Source organism: Leptinotarsa decemlineata, unplaced genomic scaffold, assembly GCF_025532065.1.
Source record: "Leptinotarsa decemlineata unplaced genomic scaffold, Ldec_3_MD MMD2_tig00000008_RagTag_RagTag, whole genome shotgun sequence".
NCBI classification, from domain to species: domain Eukaryota; kingdom Metazoa; phylum Arthropoda; class Insecta; order Coleoptera; family Chrysomelidae; genus Leptinotarsa; species Leptinotarsa decemlineata.
Window position 1 is genome coordinate 13,349,746 of NW_027412537.1, and position 18,436 is coordinate 13,368,181.

Sequence of the window (18,436 nt, forward strand, 5' to 3'; positions counted from 1 at the left end):
AATCTGAAAACTTCCAAGTGGCTTTTTAAAGGAAAGTGATTGGCAGCCGGTTTGTTTGTAATGGCCCAGCTGGATTAACTCTAAAATATCCGGGGATACGGTACGTTCGATGTGGATTACGTAGCATCACCACCGAACAGGGTTTGCCTATTAATTCTAACGACGAATAATTGGTGGATATTATCGTTTATACTGTGTGTTATCCAATTAACGAGCCCGTTAATTTTCGAATCCAAATTCTGGTACATATTGTTGTATATTATAATGTATACAGGAAAATTCGCTCTAATAAACAGGTTCATAACGTACGCTACTACGTTCCATTACTGAAATATTCAGAGAGATGTGTGTTACTAGCATGAAGGAAATTATATAGGGTCTTTCATTAAGGGCTTCCTATCTTTAAATTGAAATGAAATAAAGTGTGTAACAGATATCGAAATTTTTCATTCGTTTGATAGACTTATTGATGCCAATATGCCAATTCAAGCTAGAAAACCTATAGTGCTCGCCGTTTAGTCTGATCAATAAGTTCAAAAACATGAAAAATAGAGATAAAGGTCCTAAAAATATGAGCGATAGGTAATTCGATTCGGAATCACTTCTAGAAATATGTTTTTGAAGGATTTTGGTGCAGGTAAAAAATTGCAATTATTATTAAAAAGATAAGATAAAAAAAAAGTATTTAGCAATTTTGAAAACAGCTCGTTAAAGAGGAGAAAATTTCCAATAAAAAAGTTCCGACTCCCGAAATTTCTAAAAATTGTTGATAATTTTTTTTCAATTGATACTCAGCTATGTCTGTTTTCACATTAAACAATGGCAGTTGTCAACATAGGATATGAATTTTTTACGTAATTTGTTTATTAAATTGTTTAAAAACAAATAGAGAAAATCAATATTTTTGAAAAACATTTTTTTGCTATTTGTTGTCTGGAGATAATTATGATTAGAAAAAAAAATTCAATTTTAATTTTTAATTGTTTAAAATCGATTTTTTTATAATTCGATTGTTTAAATGATTAGTTGAGAAATAATTTTACTTTTGAAAATCATAATTCACACTTTTGAATAGTTTCACAAAAACATTTTTTTTATTTAGTATTTAATTGTTTATTAGTTTAACAATTTGTTGTAAACAAATATTGACCAACGTTATATTTTTTTCTGAAGCAAAAAAAACTATATACCGTATCGAATGATATTAGAAAGTACTATAATGAATAAAAAAAATTATGACACCTTTTTATATATAATTTTTTTCTGCTTCAGAAAAAAAATACAACGTTGGTCAATATTTGTTGATAACGAATTGTTAAACTAATAAACAATCAAATATTAATTTTTTTTGCCAAACTATTTAAAAGTGTAAATTATGATTTTTTTAAGCAAAATTATTTCTTAACTGATTATTTAAACAATCGAAATATAAAAATACCGATTTTAAACAATTAAAAATTAAAATTGAGAAATCTTGTTTTTTAAATCATTATTATCTCTAGAAAAACAAAATAGCAAAAAAAATTTTCTATAATATTGTTATATTTGTTTAAAACAATTTAATAACTCGTGAAAATTAGTTATATAACCTTACGTTTGCCTCATAACTATTGTGTGTTAATAATAAAATAAAAACAACAATAAACATTAATTGGCGCTCCGGGGCGACTTCATTGATTCCAGTGGCGCATTTGCTTTTTCAGCTGCAGAAAAAACCGGAAAACCTGCAGCACCACATCTTCTGAAGATCTTAATCTGCCAATGTTCTCTCTCTCATATAACAAAATGTAGGGTGTCTCCAGAGGCTCCAATAAATTCAATGTATCGCCAGAACACTTCGTGACACGACTATCGTCAAACTTAAACCAGCCCGTTTCGTATTTGACCAAGGCGTAATAATGATCAGATTCAATGCCAGAACCACAGTGAACAATGACTGCATGAATATTATAATAGTGGTCTGCTAGGTTGAGATGTTCATCTATTTCGAACCTTCCAAAGAGTTTCTTGCTTCCGTTAGAGGTTGAGTCTTGTTTGAAAATCATCAGTGTTATTATTAGATTGACTGGTGCCTCAGCTATACTTGTTTCCTTATAACAGCCAGTTAGTTTGGCGCATTTTCGACAATACAGTCGATCATCACCTGTTAGAAATCCCATTTTCAGATGATTTAACAATAAGCTTTGTGTATCTAATGAAATAATCACGGGATTTTCGTTTATTCTAGTATCTAGAAGGCATGTAATATTTTTTTCTTAATAATGATATTTCATGGATTAAAATAATTTTTATTGTTCAAAGGTCCGTATTGGTCGGCGCGTGCGGAACGTGCATCGTCCACTTTTAGCGCTATTTTCGCCTCTAAATCAAAATTATAAATATTGGGGATAGAGTTCCGGAAAATGGGACCCTTTTTTTAGTAATTTTCCTCTTTTTTAAGGATCAAATTTCGCATATCTTTAATATTTTCCGATATATTTGCAGAAAACTAATCCCCCCCTTTTTTTTACTAAATTGTTTATAACTTTTGCAATTTTTTCGAGCCCCTCTTGAAACTTTTGAAAAAGTTGCCAGAGGTCATTCCGAATCCTGGATCATAATTTTCGGTGCTCTTGGACAGAAGTTCCAAAAAAAAGGATCTTGTGACTCAGACTAATAGCAAAGATGCACTTTTGCACTATAACTGTTGACACGTTATATCCGACTAGAAAGCTTCCATTTTTGTCCCTAATTCTGCTGAAAACGTCTATTCATCCATTGAGCATATACGAAATAAAATTATTGAACGATCTATCGTCTATTTGATGGATGTACATATTCATAATCCAAGTTGGCTCTTTGTGAACAGTTTCGCCTAGTCATCGAACAACTTCAGCTCCAATATCGCTGGTCGCTATCGAACTTGTGCATGTTGCGACACTTGCCACCCTGATTACTTTCCACTCGAGCGGATCCCTTTATCTCGGATCCCAGCCAATGAGATTGTGGCAGGAATTTGCTTTCAACTCGTCCGTTGTACAAACAAATTTTTGTGCACGCTCTCGTTCGGAATTCTTTTATTTGTTGCGGAGAGAAGTTGTGTTGCCAGCAGGAATGCATGTTGTGTGCAAGAAGTTCGAATTGGGGCCAACAGCGGGCTCGGCAGAACGTGATGCGCCTACCACAAATGAACCACCCTCTTAACTTCCGCCCACCCCGAGAAGTTAGTCCGCAGGGTGTCGGGGCTCGTAGCAGGAACTTGGGAGTACGGGGGAAGATCGAATAGTTCTCTGGGAAATATTTGATATCTAGGTTCTAACACTACGTAGAAGTTGAGGAATATAGAAGTTGAAGAAGGTAGCAGTTAGAGAGCACAGAAGTTGAAGAGCGTTGAAGTTGAAGGGCAAAGAAGTAGGAGTACATAGAAGTTGGAGAGCATAGAAGTTGATGAAAAGCGTAGAAGTGGAAGAGCATGTATGTTCAAAATCATTTAACGTCGAAGAGCGAAGAAGTTGAAGAGTGTGAAAGTTGTAGAGCGTTGAATTTGAAGAGCGTAAGGGGCCAGAAGCATAGAAGTTGAAGAGCATGGACGTTGAAGAGCGAAGAAATAGAAGAACGTAGAAGTTGTGGAGCGTAGAAATTGTAGAGCGTATTAGTTGAAGATAGTATTAAATGATGATAATAGAAGTTGATGAAGGGCTTAAGAAGTTGAAGAAAATAAATGAAGGAGTGCGTAAATGTTGAAGAGCGAAAAAGTTGATGAGCGTGAAAGCTGTAGAGCGTGGAAGTTGAAAAGAGTAGGAGATGAAAAGCAGAAAAGTAGAAGAGCATTGACGTTGATGCGCTAGAAATTGGAAAACATAGAAGTTGTAGAACGTAGAAGTCGTAGAACGTATAAGTTGAAGAGAGTAGAAAATAGAGAGCACAGAAGTTGATGAAGTGTTGAAATTGAAGAACGTAGGAAATGAAAAGCAGAGGAGTTGAAGAGTCTAGGTGTTGGAGAGCGAATACATTGTTAGATATAGAAGTGGTAGAGCGTAGAAGTCGTAGAAGTTGAAGAGAGTAGAGAATAGAGAGCACAGAAGTTGATGGAGAGCATTAGAACGTAAAGAGTATAGATGTTGGAGAGAGTAAACGTTGTGGAGCATTGAAGTTGAAGAGCGTAAACGTTAAAGAGCGTAAACGCTGTAGAGCAAAAAAGTTGATTCGTGTGAATGCTGTAGAGCGTTGAAGTTGAAAAGAGTAGGAGATAAAACGCAGAAAAGTTGAACAGCGTAGACGTTGAAGAGCGAAGAAATTGGAAAACATTAGAAGTTGTAGAGCGTATGAGTCGTAGAATGTAGAAGTTGAAGAGAGTAGAAAATGAAGAAGACAGAAGTTGACGAAAAGCATTAGAAGTTGGAAAGCTTAGATGTTGAAAAGCGTAAACGTTGTAGAGCGTTGAAGTTGGAAAGTGTTGACGTTGAAGAGCGTAGGAGATGAAAAGCAAAGAAGTTGAAGTTGAAGAGCGAAGAAATTGTTGGACATAGAAGTTGTAGAGCGTAGAAGTCGTAGAAATTGAAGAGACTAGAAAATAGAGAGCACAGAAGTTGATGAGAGCATTAGAAGGTGGAGAGCATTGATGTTGAAGAGCGTAAACTTTGCAGAGCGTTGAAGTTGAGGAGTGTTGAAGTTGAAGAACGTAGAAATTGTAATTGTTGAAGAAATTAGCATAGAAGTTGAAGAAGGGCATATAATTTGGAGGGCATGTATTTTGAAGAGCGTAAATGTGGGAGAGCGAAGAAGTTGGAGAGCGTGAAAGTTGTAGAGCACTGAATTTGAAGAGTGTTGAAGTTGTAAAGTGTAGGAAATGAAAAGCGGAGAAGTCGAAGAGGGTAGAAGTTGAAGAACGTAGGAATTGTAAAACGTAGAAGTTGTAGAACGTAGAAATTGAAGATATTAAAAATTGAAAAGCATAGAAGTTGATAAAGAGCATAAAATTTGAAGGACATGGATTGATTGATTGATTGATTTTGTTGATTTTGTTTTTGAAAGTATCATTGAATACCAATTATGTGATTACCATAACCGAACATAGACCAGATAGAACTCAATTCTGTATGAAATAATACTCGTATCCATACCATAATTGGATACCAATACCAATAAAGCGAACACTACGACCACGCTAAAAAGTCAAAAAATATTCAAAACAATCGATCAATTTTTCAGTATTCTACAGAACTCGCTATTGTGAACAAAGTCGACTGTTCATCTGTTCAAATCTGTTCAAAACATTGTTTTTTTGTTAACCAGCTGTCACACCCCTACGAACGACAACCCTCAGATGTCGAAACTTGTGCGAGCTTAGGACTAACGAGGTCTTACCTTTTAACGTGTGATTCCTGCATAGAAATTTTGGGCATTTTCACCCCTTCTTGGCAAAATTCGTTTTTTTTTCTATTTTAAAAAATATATCCTGAGCTACAAAAATTAATAAAAAAAATTTCATCATCGAGCCGCTCTATTGAATTTGACTCCACCATTCTGAAAGCAAATGGCCACTCGAAAACATAATTTTCTATTCTAGGTCAAAAATATACAGGATTTTTTATCCAAGTTTTGATTAGGTTAGGTTGAAAATATCAACTTTTTTCACAATTTCAAATTGATTATTCGAGAAATAACGCCGCGTAAATTGATTTCGATGTCATAATCATTTTGAAATTATAAACTTTCATCTTAATTTCAATGTATGTATATATAAATGATTAACTTGGCAAATATCCTAAGTAAACCTTACTTCCATCGACAGTAGATACTGATCACAGGTAAATAAAACCCTCTATTTTGAACCAGTGGATGAAATATCTATATTCACGACACAGACCTACGTCTATACCAATGAAAATAGCTCTTACGATATCCTAATTACATTGCCAAATCTAAAAACAATTCTGAAACATATTATATGAACCAGTGTTCGAGATCTTGGCACTTTGATAAATACAGGCGTCCTCCATGCGAATCAGGGTCAAGGAAATTTACATCATCAAACACCCGGTAATGTAAAACCTTCTCTTACCTTGCCTTTAACGATAGAGAGAAATTTCTCGGTGTCGACTAAATGTAGGCATCATACTAAGCCTTATAGTGTATAACTGGTTGCTAGTCGAGAAATTCTAAGCTGTGTTTAATACTTTTGAACATGATAGGCGTACAGTGATGTTTATGTAGTTAATCCCACATAGGCGTGCCAGAAGGGGGGTTGCAATTCAACTGATAATTATCGTAATACGAGTAAATATTTAGTGTATGTGCCAACAAATTAGACGGTTCATTGTTTAAACCAAGACTGAAAAAGTTTTTTATACAAAAAACATTTTATCTTTATGAGTTTTAATCTACTTTACATGAACACTGACGTCTTCTCTGTTAATTTTATACTCAAGAAAATGAAACAATTGTATTTCCAAAACAACGATGAGTACCCTCAAGAAATTTTATATATATATATATATATATATATATATATATATATATATATATATATATATATATATATATATATATATTGTTATGATATTTATTGTTTATAAAAATCTTGACCAACGAGACTAGTTAATAAGTTTGTTCATTTATAATATAGGTTAAATACGTTACCTCAGTTAGAAATTTCTTATCTTTTGTTATCAGAAAAATGGTTACGCACACAATGTAACAACTAAATCATTCCTTAGTTGGTTTCCATTGAAATTCAAATGTCACAATCCAGTATTGAAAAGATAGTCACCAGATATATATTTTCCTGAAACACAAAAACAAATTAATAAAACCATTCAGATCAATATTAGAAAACAAAACAACATTACAATTTATTCAAATTATCCAAATCAATAATTTGAAAGAATTTCAATTTGTGAAAGGAAAAACACTCAGTATAGGAAAAAACCATGTAGCTAAAATATTGTCTAGCCTACTAGGTAAGAGAATTGGAGAGGAGCTCATGAATTTTGACAAATGCAAATCTCAAAAATTAATTTTGTAAAATACAGAACATGAATTGTTATAAAACAACCAATATTGTAAATATTAGATATTAGAGTTTGTTTATGAGTACAAATGGTAAATAAACTAAGTGTAGTTTGAGTGAAGTGCCAAAATTTACAAATTAGAAGGTTTTGACAGCATCTAGAATTTTCCAAAAATTGGTTGCCAAGGAGATAGGGAGTTTGTTGAAAGGGGAAGCCAAAGGAGTCGATGATCAACGCTGGAACGAGAATCACGTACAATTTTTGAAAGTTTGATTTATCAATTGAGAATTGATAAATCAAACTTATTAAAATACATATAGATTCAATTATAAATAAAAATATATAGTGGAAAGCAGACAATTGAACCTTCCATAGTATCAATTGGAAAAATTGGAGTAGAAGGAAGAAACATCCAGATCAATTCACTGCACCAAAAAGGAAAAATTCAAGATATTTAGAAACCATTTATAAAACTCAAACCGCCATCACTGAACCTGTTTGCTGATAGAAGGAATCTAGGAGAGACATTTCAATTTCTCAGTGTTTGAAAACTCACTGAACATTCATTCACCATTTTAAAACACATTGAGAACAATAACCATTTGTAAAATTGATATTAATAATTAATTTATAAACATTCAATGAACAGCCATTTTAGTAATCTGTCATAAGGCAGAGAACGTTGTAGCATTTTAATTTCAACAAGGTTATACCACAGAACAGCAATTATTATAGAGTGGTACTTTGTGGTGTAATTCTGTTCATGATTTAAAATTTGAGATATTTTTCGCAGGTGTAGGTAGGTTAAGGTTGATTGTATTAGTGCCATAATTTTGGAATTCAATATTATATTTATTATCCTTCGTGAAAATTTATTTGGCACAATATTTTTGAAAACAAACAAGACCTTTCCAAGAACTCTACCTGTAGAGAGAGAGGGCGCTGCATGCTTATAGAAATCCGACTGAGCTAATCAAGGTAAGAAATATCTGTAAGATAAGATATCTACCTGAAGAATAATATTACATTTGATTAAACAAACAATAAAAATGAAAACTCAAAAAATAAAATTCAAATAAAAAAAAATTAATACAAAAACAAAATATTCGTTATCAATTATCAACATCACATTTCTAAAAATCATAAATATCCTGATCAGTATCGCCAGGCCAGGATTAAATAATTTCCTCACACAGTATTTGTATGAGAGCAAATGAGATAACCACACTGTCTGTGCATGCGTATATATTTTATATCTAAACAAATGGACTTTAAATAGCAAGCCAAACTAAAAGGTGGTATGTATTAGCTGGAAACCATGTTCAAATAGATCCTTATCTATTGGTGTGCTAATAAGTTAATAATTGGATGTACTTGTCGTTTTTAGTAACCTTTTTATTCCTTGCCCATGAAGTTTTACATTGAGTCGGCTATATAGGTAAATATTCACCTTGAAATAGTAGTATACGACTAATTGGGATGTTATTACATATTTTCTTAGTCAATAATACCTGAATTTAGATCATCTGGTTTCTCAAGGCATTCTTGCTAGTTTTTGTTTTTTTTTCACACGGAATTTATAGAACTTGAAGGAAAGTCATTGGAAATGATTATCCTGATTTCAGCCAATGTTGCCACTTATGAATTAGTTGATACTTTGAGGTTCAATATTCAAGGCAAATTCTCAACACTTTGAATGAAGGTCCAGTGTATTAGTCGTCGTATTTCGAATATTTATCGATGTAATCATTGTATAATTCATTCCCGTTCATCGTAGTTCGCTGGGAGTAAAACAAATAGACTATCAGAGTGCGCGGTTACAATTCATTGTTGAATTCCCTAACTCTGAGTGTAGATTACTCGCAGATCCGTATATCTGATACTGTCACACTTTTCCGTGTAAATAAATAAATCCTCCAGTTTCTCGTTTGATCTCGAACAGGATTTGTATGCGGTTTCGGTGCAGAGAAATTGGGTTATGAATTACGAGCAGATGTGTCTCATGTATTATTCTATTTATATTGCTTTTCCATCTAAATACGTATTTCATTCGAAAGGGTGCATATACCTTCTAGATCGGTGTTTTCTTTTGAATATTGGCAGCAGTGGCTTACTATGAGAAACTTGGAAAAATCGATTGCAGCTTGAGAAATGGTTCTTATGCAGATTCTGTGAAACATGTTCTTCCTTACGAATCAGTAGAGTTGCCCTGAAAATCTTGAGAAGAAAATTAGATTAGATAATTTAGGAATCACTTGCTACATGAATAGCATTTTACAACTGTTGTTCATGACGAAGAATTTCAAGAACGAGGTTTTAATGCTGAACGAGAACAAGAATGTTTCCTGCCTATTCACCAAACTCAAACTCCTGTTCATGCAGCTGCAGTTTCGTATGGGTGTATCATCTTTCCCACCAACCGATTTCCTGGAGTCTTTGGAGTCCACTAGATACTCGTTAGGACAACAAGAGGATTGTTCCGAATTCTTGGGGTTCTTGTTGAATACTCTTCGTGAGCAAAACATTAGCAGAATCAATATACCTGACCGCTCTGGATTGAATAATTCCATACAGTCTATCTCGTCTTGTTTTTGTAAATCCTTTGCTGGAAAAATCCTCACTTGTTTACTTTGTAGTAAATGTTCAAAAGGTAGCAAAAACGTATGTGAATTTCTGGAACTTCAACTAGCGTTTCCTAATATGAGTAATAATCAGTCCGTGCAAAGTTTATTGTTAAATTATCTGAAAATGGAACTTTAAACAGGTGATGATCGACTGTATTGCCAAACATGCGCCCAACTAACTGACTGTTATAAGAAAACAAGTATAGCTGAGGCACCAGTCAATCTGATAATAACAATGATGTTCTTCAAACATGACTCAACCTCAAACGGAAGCACCAAACTCTTACGAAGGTTCGAAATAAATGAACACTTCAATCTAACAGACCATTATTATAATCTTCATGAAGTCATTGTTCACTGTGGTTCTGGCGTTGAATCTGATCATTATTACGCCTTAATCAAAGACGAAACGGACTGGTTTAAATCGACGATAGTCGTGTCACTGAGTGTTCTGGCGTTGCAATCACTCTGCAAAGGATCAACTCCTGGACAACTTACAGCAGACGTGACGTGTTTGGGCTCATTTTGAATGTCTCAATGAGTAAATAGCCACAGTGTCAGTGACTGTGACTGAGGTTTTGATACGGCGACTTAGACATGAAGTTTTTTTATTACTTTTGAGTCGGGTTTTTTTTTAAATTTGACAGTATCTACTTGAGTAAAACTTTTGCCAATTTTTTTTAATTGTATGAACCCTTCTTCTTGCACCATAAGAGGGCCCCACGAAATGTACGTTGCCCAAATTAAATTTAGGTCTTGCGCCGCCACTGGTTCAAGCTATCTTCCAAGCAATTTCACTGAATAAACATAAACTTTGATTGTTTTGTCTCCCTCTTTTACTTGTGAAAGAAAAGAATGCTTCGAAATGTATTTGGGTGAGTCTATACAAAAACCCAAAAATATAATAATAATAAACAACGATTGTATGGAAGAGTCTCCAGATAAAGTGGCCAATATTTTAAATCATTATTTTCGAAATTCTGCTGGAGATATGATTTTTTTGTGGTCCATTGTGTCACTCAAAGATTTATAATACGAGGTCTGTTCAAAAAATTAGGAAACTGGAAACTATTTTTGTGTTCCTTGATGCGTGCTTTCCACATTCTTCCAGTTTGACCTATATGAAACATCGGACATGACCTACATGATAATTTACATACTCCCGATTTTTCTGAAACTGAACTTTTATCTTTGTTATTCTTGATGTGCATGCCTAAGTTTTTGTTGGTTTCGAAATCAGTATTTACACCTTTTTTGTGCAGAAAATTCGAAATATTTGTAGTGGCTCGGCCTAAGTAGGTTGAGGCTCTATAACTTTTATCCTCTGTTCGAATTGTGTAAACTTTCTTCAAAGCTTGGCTGTATAACTTTTTTGATAACAAGGAATGTATTAGACTGCTATCGTAATCGTTGTTGACGGCTATTTGGTTTATTATGTTCAGTTCTTAATTGAAATTTGCCTCCGGCAAGGGCACATTTATCAGTCTGTGGATCATACTGTTGAAAGCTGCTACTTGGAAAAAATGGAAAAATAAATTCCACATATACCACTCATTTAATCACAGAGGGACATGAGTTCAACCATGAATTCAAGCCCCTCCATTTCCAGAAGAAAGATTTGAAATTTAACCTGAACGATTAAACTGAATTTAATTATTCACCATTATTGAATCTTGTTTATTACCAGGAAAAAATAGTTGAGTATATTTACGGTACTTACGAAAAATTTTTATTTAATGAATTCATACCTGACCTTTTCAGGTAGATTCATTCGTTGGAAAGTAGGTTTTGGAGATTATGCCTGATTTTTAGTTATTGAATATAGTTTTGAGCTAATTCTACTGTACTATTGAAAATATTCAAATTGAAATTTCTAAATCAGGAAAGGAAAGTACTCGCTGGTGAAAGTTAATAAAAAAGAACATCAAATTCAAACTGCTTTTTTTGTTCAAAAGTAGTTTTAAACTCGGCGATTAAAATCTTGAATTCCAAATCATCTGAAATGATCTGAAGCCGTTAATGGAATATAGTCTGCAAATTTCCGTTCGACCCTGACCTGAGCCAAGCCCCCCCCACGGATATTGCATATGGTGTCACGCTGTGTGTACTTATAACCTTAAAGCTGATATGTGTCTGGTTCGTAGAGATGTTTTATTACATTCCCGTGACAGTGCACAGGGATATAATACGTTCGAATGATGCATCTCCCGTACGACGAACTCTCAAAGAAGATTCCTGTCTTGGCACTGTCTTGGGTCCCACATGACGGAAATATACTTGTTTGCTATGTATTGAATTCGTGTGAATTTTTGTATTTGCGTCTCTGGATACTGTATGTTGCGGTATTGATTGAGTTTGGCATGTATCCCCAAAATGTCGGATAAAATCGTCAAAGGTTTTCACCTAACCTGTTCTTACTCTGCAGCTTCGGGTGCTGCAGAGTAAGAACAGCAATCTGCTTCTGCAGCTCTGCAGCTTCGCTGCAATTAGCAGCGAATAGTGGACTGTAAGGGGGTTGATTACTTTGTGGGTATAAAGGAGCACACGTAAATCGGCATTTTGATTTCTGGATAAGTATCCAGTATCAAGTGATAGCACCACCGGCTCGTACGTGTTTACATCCTTACTGTCACTGTCAAACTCAAACATTCTATTCGTCTATCGCGGAAACCAATTTTTTGGCTAGTCCCCTTGACGATATGCGCGAGGAAATAAACATATACGGGGTGATGCCCAATCCGAAATATATTCTGACATATGCTTACAATTAAAACTAAATATAGTGGGGTTATCCAAGAACTCAACACTATAAGTGCCTTGATAGATTCAGAAATTAGAAACAAATATCGGGTGATGTCAGGTTCGGTCTTGATCCATTAGGTTATTTTGAAAGTTTTGTCTGTTTCAACGTCATGTGTAATTGTAGCTGCATATCTCAAGAAATATGTAGTGATCGATAGACAAATTTTATTTTCTATACATTTTTGCTTTTCATTCATTTCCAACTTTTTATTTTTTGTCCCTTTTCAGCTCATTGTTCTAGGATGTCGTTAAGCAATTTTCAGCCAATTTTTCTCTACGAATTTGAGTTGAACCAAAGCGCTGCCAAAACAGCCCGACAAAACAGTTCGACGTTGGTTAGAAAAATTTCGTTCCGGAGATTTTCCTCGAAGTGACTGATCCATCACAAACGGTGCGTGGGATAGGGTAAGAATTGGGCGTCAGCTACCATGCGGTTTTTGATAGTTTAAAACGTATTGGAAAGGTTAAAAAGCTCCCAAAAGTGGGTTCTACACGATTTGAACGATGACAGAAATTTTCACGTTTCGAGATCTGTTTTTCTTTGGTTTTGCGCAACCCAAACGATCTTTTTTTTTCAATCGTATTGTCATGTTTGATGAGAAATGGATCCCCTACGATAACAGGAAACGTTCAGAACAGTGGTTAGACACCAATGATCCACTTATTAAAGGCAAAAACCTACCAAAAAAGTTACTGTATGGTGGTCTGCGGCTGGTGTGATTCACTACAACTTTCTGCAACCGGGCCAAACCCTCACAGCAGAGTGAGGAAATTGATGAAATATACCGAAAGTTGCGTCAGAAGTAACCGGCACTGACCTTACCACCAAGCTCTGCAGACCTCTAGCCAACCGACAACCATCTCCTCAGAAAAAGTCCAGGCGAAGCTCTCTGGCTTACAGAGACAGGCTTGTCTGGCCATCAGTGGTGCCACCACACGGTTTTCGAACCCGAAAAATAGTAACACTATAACATTACTCTTACTATTTCTCATCACCGATATGGTTTTTTGAAACTTGATTCACTTAATCCATATTTTAAGATATTCAACGAAATCAGAATTTTATTGAAGTGAAAACAAAAACAATCTAATTATGTCAATGCATTTCTGATTACATGGCAAAATTAGCTCACTTTTGTCATCATAGAGATCGCTCGGCTAGTGATTTATTTAAGAAATATCAAGTTTTTGACAGTGCTCTTATAAATTCAATGAAATAATCCTAAGTCAGTGAAATGAGCAGTTGTAAGAAGAAATATAACATTCCTCTGGTCCGTGGTTTCATTGTTGTCTCATAGATAGAGAACCCAGATGGAAAATCAGTCATAGAACTGAGTGCTGATTCGAAAACTTCTGTTACGTTGTCATATTTATAGCTGAGCAATATAGGTGGAACCCATGGGTCTTTCCTGGCACATTTCTAATTCATCATTCGAATAAATGAATTCCCTTCATTAACACCTGAAGCTTTCACTTGTTTAAATGTATAGGATGCTATATCATTATTTTATGATAAATCTAGTGGTCATCACGTGCAAAATTTGATCCGTAACACCACGATTACCCTAAACAGCTGGTTGACAAGTAAGTCACTTTTCCTTAACTTTTAGTTACATCACTTTCCATACTATACAAAAAAGTGATCTTGTTCAAAGTACCTCTGCAAAATGTTCAGGTGTTACTCTTGACGAAGACTTCAGCAAAAATCTCAGTGGTTCCCTTGATTCTATTTGTTATCAAATAAGCGTTTTGAGAGAAGTGATGGATACTCAAATTTCATAAATGTTTTGTAATGCTTAGGTATAATCGAGACTCATTATATGCAATAACAATTTGAGGTATCTCTAATCCGTTATAGAGCTAATAGTTTACAGCGTAAATTCGAGCTCCCTTCAGAAGATAAGGAATGCTTACTCTGACTTAAAAGTTCTTACTTGGATTCATAAAAATAAATATGCATTAATAGCAAAGTAATTTTCATAACTACAATACTTACTAGGGGCAAAACAGAGTTTTGTATAAGATGTAAGCAACCATGACTCAAAATTGCTTCAGTGTTTTGGGTCTCAAACTATACAACGTTTCTCCCAATGAAGTAAAAGATATACATCTGGATCATGTTTTTGGGAAAAGAACAATAAAGATTTTATTACAAATGACGCCCTATGATATCGAAAAATACTTTGACTATTCTCAATATTTCATTGTACTTTTTACATTATATGTCATTTGATGTACTGGTATTGTCATGTCTGTTCTGTTCAAGTTGAACTGTTATTTTTGTAAAATTTGACTTGTCTAATAGCTTGCTCTAAGCTCATTTATGCATTAGTGAATTGTATTCTATTCTATATTAATTTTTTCATCTACAAATGAAACCCTCTCACATATTTTTTTGGAAATAAGTAAAAAACACTTTCACCAATGTTCATATAGATGTTAAAGGAAATATGTGAACCTATTTCTAATAATTTCGTTTCCTGCAATTTGATGATATCGAAATGGAGTTGGTAACTGTCATCCCTATATACAGTTATGAAAGTTTACTTTTCCTGCTTCCGGAATGTTAGACACAATCCTCGCAAACACCGACCCACCAATGTTCCGCATCACTTTGGTTGGATACCGCTGTCAGATGCCTTTCCTTCTATTGAAGATATTATGGAAGTTCGCTGAAAAGTGGAAATTGTAGCTCTTCCGACATTGCTGGTGAAGGAATGCGAACTTTATAATTTGACAAGTGAATGGCGGGAAATGGATAATGATTACACATTACGTAACTGATATTCGGAATTGGATATATTTTTACTTAAGGTAGATGAAAATTTCATATATGAATGCATTTTCAAGATGCTACTGTACTGCTAGTTTCTGAAAATGATTAATATTTATTCGAATATATCTTAATGAAATGAAAATACATCAAAGATTTCTGTTCGATATAAACCTATTACTTAAGTGATAAAAAACAGTTACTAAGATCAAACGAAAAACTATTACACACTAAGGATATCTCATGGGGCGTTACACAAGGATCAGTACTGGATCCAATTTTTTCCTTATTTTTGTAAATGACCTTGTTCCTCTCTCAATTAAAGGAATTTTTACCATCTTTGCGGACGACACCACGCTCCTTTGGCATGGAAAAAATACTTCTAATATGAAATAAACTATCCCTAGGGATTTAAAAGTTGTGAAAAAATGGTGGGACGCAAGATACTTGTGCTTTAATATTAAAAAAACAAACCTACTCACCTTCAGCTGTAATATTAACAATTTGTATTTGAATGGACATATTCTTGAGAATAAAAACCAATCCAAATTCCTGGTAAACTTCATGGATAACAAATTGAAATTTGATCAACATATTTCAGCTTTGAATAAAGAATTGGCATCAGGATGTTATACACTTCGAATAGTTTCAAATGAACTGAGTTCATCCACAACAATAATTGTATATCATTCCCCGATTGAGTCCCACCTGAGATATGGTGTTGCTTTCTGGATATTTTGCAGTCAACAACTTTTTCATTCAGTGTTGGAAATCGCAAATAATGCTATCGTAATATCAAGTTAGCAAGGTAACTCAATAAATTGTATACTTTCCCTTTGATCTTTACAGAATATTTAGTTGCTATTTAGTTGCTAAACCTTGGATATAGCGAAAAATTTTTAAATATTTTGTTTTAAATTTTTTATGATCTTGCTATCTTGAAACTGTTTTTTCCTGGAACTAAAGATGATCTAAATTTGTTGCTCACCAAGAGTAAACTTGAATACACCTTAAGTAACACCAACAAAATAGTTGAAACCGATCGGCCGATTTTCTATTTTTTTTTTAATTTTCACGTTCTTGCTATCTTAAAACTGGTTTTCCTAAGAATAAAAAGTGTTTCAAATTTGTTGCTCACCAGGAGTATACTCAAATACACCTTGAGTATCAGCAACAAAATAGTTGAAACCGATCGGTCGATTTTAATTTTTTTTTTATTTTCCTCGTTCTTGTTATCTTGAAACTGGTTAAACTGGATAGTGAAACTGGTGAAACTGGATAGTAAGAACGAGGGTAATTACAAAAAAAAATAATAATAATCGGCCGATCGGTTTCAACTATTTTGTTTCTGATACTCAAGGTGTATTTTAGTACCCTCCTGAAGAGCAATAAATTTAAAATACTTTTCATTTCAATGAAAAGCAGTTTCAAGGTAGCAAAAATGAGGAAACTGAAAAAAAAAATTGAAATCGGCCGGTCGGTTTCAAATATTTTTTGCTGATACTCAAGGTGTATTTGAGTATACTCCTGGTGAGCAAACAAATTTGAAACACTTTTTATTCTGAGTAAAACCAGTTCCAAGGTAGCAACAACGTGGAAAAAAACATTTTAAATTGGCCGATCGGTTTCAACTATTTTGTTGCTGTTACTCAAGGTATATTCAAGTTTACTTTTGGTGAGCAATAAATTAAGAACATCTTTCATTCCAGGACAAAACAGTTTCAAGATAGCAAGATCATAAAAAATAAATTATTTGAAAATTTTTCGCTATATCCATGGTTAGCAACCAAATAGCAACTAAATATTCTGTAAAGATCGAAGGGAAAGTATATAATTTATTGAGTTACCTTGCTACCTTGATATCACCATAGCATTATTTGCGATTTCTAGTGATCGGCACGAGCAACAAAATCGTTGTTTTGGCTACTAATTAGCAACTGATTAGTTACAAATTGGTTAATTTTTTTTTTGCAATTTTGCAACTTTGTTAAATTTTATTTTTTATTGTTATATTTCATCTATCAGATATGTGAACTTAGTTTTGCCCAAATTGTGTTTCTGGGTATTTGTGTTTTTGAATTGTTTCTTTCCTTTGATTCTTTGAAGTGCTTTACATACCAGATTTTTTGTCAATAAAATTGTATTTTCTTGGACAATAAAGTAAATGTCTATCTATCTATCTATTCTATGTAAAAAATGAAAAAATAGGTTGAATGTAAATTCCTCTTCGAACCCCCAATGTTCAACTTCCAGGTAATTCCAAATTTGTTTTGTGCAATGTCACAAATTAATATCCAAGCGTCCCTTCAGAAGAGTCGTACTTATTCATAGATAAAATGCTATACTTGAAAATCACGAAAACCCTTCAATTCATTGAGAAATCCTTACTCTACCATCGGCATGTATGAACCAAAATTATTTTGAATTCAAACATTTTGTTGTAATGAAACTGGAACACATGGGCTGGAAAGTCCCGGACCTAAGAAAGAAAACGCGTTGTTTTTTTGTTCAAAATTGGCTTCATTCATCAATGTAATCCCTATCGAGATCTACACAATCATTGCAGCGCGGTTCTAACATTTCAGTACCACTTTTTTTGAACGATTTATCTTTTGCTCGAAATAGGCATCAGTTTCAGCAATAACCTCTTCATTCGAACGAAATTTTTTACCAGCGAGCATTATTTGGAGGTCTGCGAACAGTCAGTAGTCGCTGGGAGCCAAATCTGGACAATACGGTGGATGTGGGAGCAATTCGAAGTTCAATTCATGTAGTTTTGCCATTGTTTTGATTAACATGTGAGAACAGTTTGAGAATGTCCATATAGGACGAAACTGCAGTAACGTTAGTTACAAATAAAAGTGGTAAAAAACATAGAAATTTTGATTTCTCTTTTCATTGTGATCTCCTACCACGTAGTAACGGCTACATCCATCAATTTATTGATAAAGAGATATTTTAAAGAATTCAGTTTGGAAAATAATTGTTGGCAATGGAATTTCCAAGAGAGATGTTCATCCAGAGATACTCCCAAAAACCTAACCTCTGCATGTGTATTCTGCATTGTGATTTCACCAATTTTGACTTCAAAATCATCAATATTTCTTTGGCGACAGTGAAATCTTAACATCTGAGTTTTTTGAATGTTGAAAATTAGGTTTCTACTATTGAAAAAAGATGAAACTGCATGAATTGCTCCAATACATTTCGTTCATAGCTATTCATTATTCGTAGAGGGCAAAAAC

General features: G+C 34.0%; 1 protein-coding gene across 2 annotated transcripts in view; it reads left to right on the plus strand.

Moving 5' to 3' along the window:
• The window catches only part of LOC111510325 (E3 ubiquitin-protein ligase MIB1), a 262,969-nt gene that overhangs the window by 140,760 nt on the left and 103,773 nt on the right, over window positions 1-18,436 (plus strand). The window lies entirely within an intron of this gene.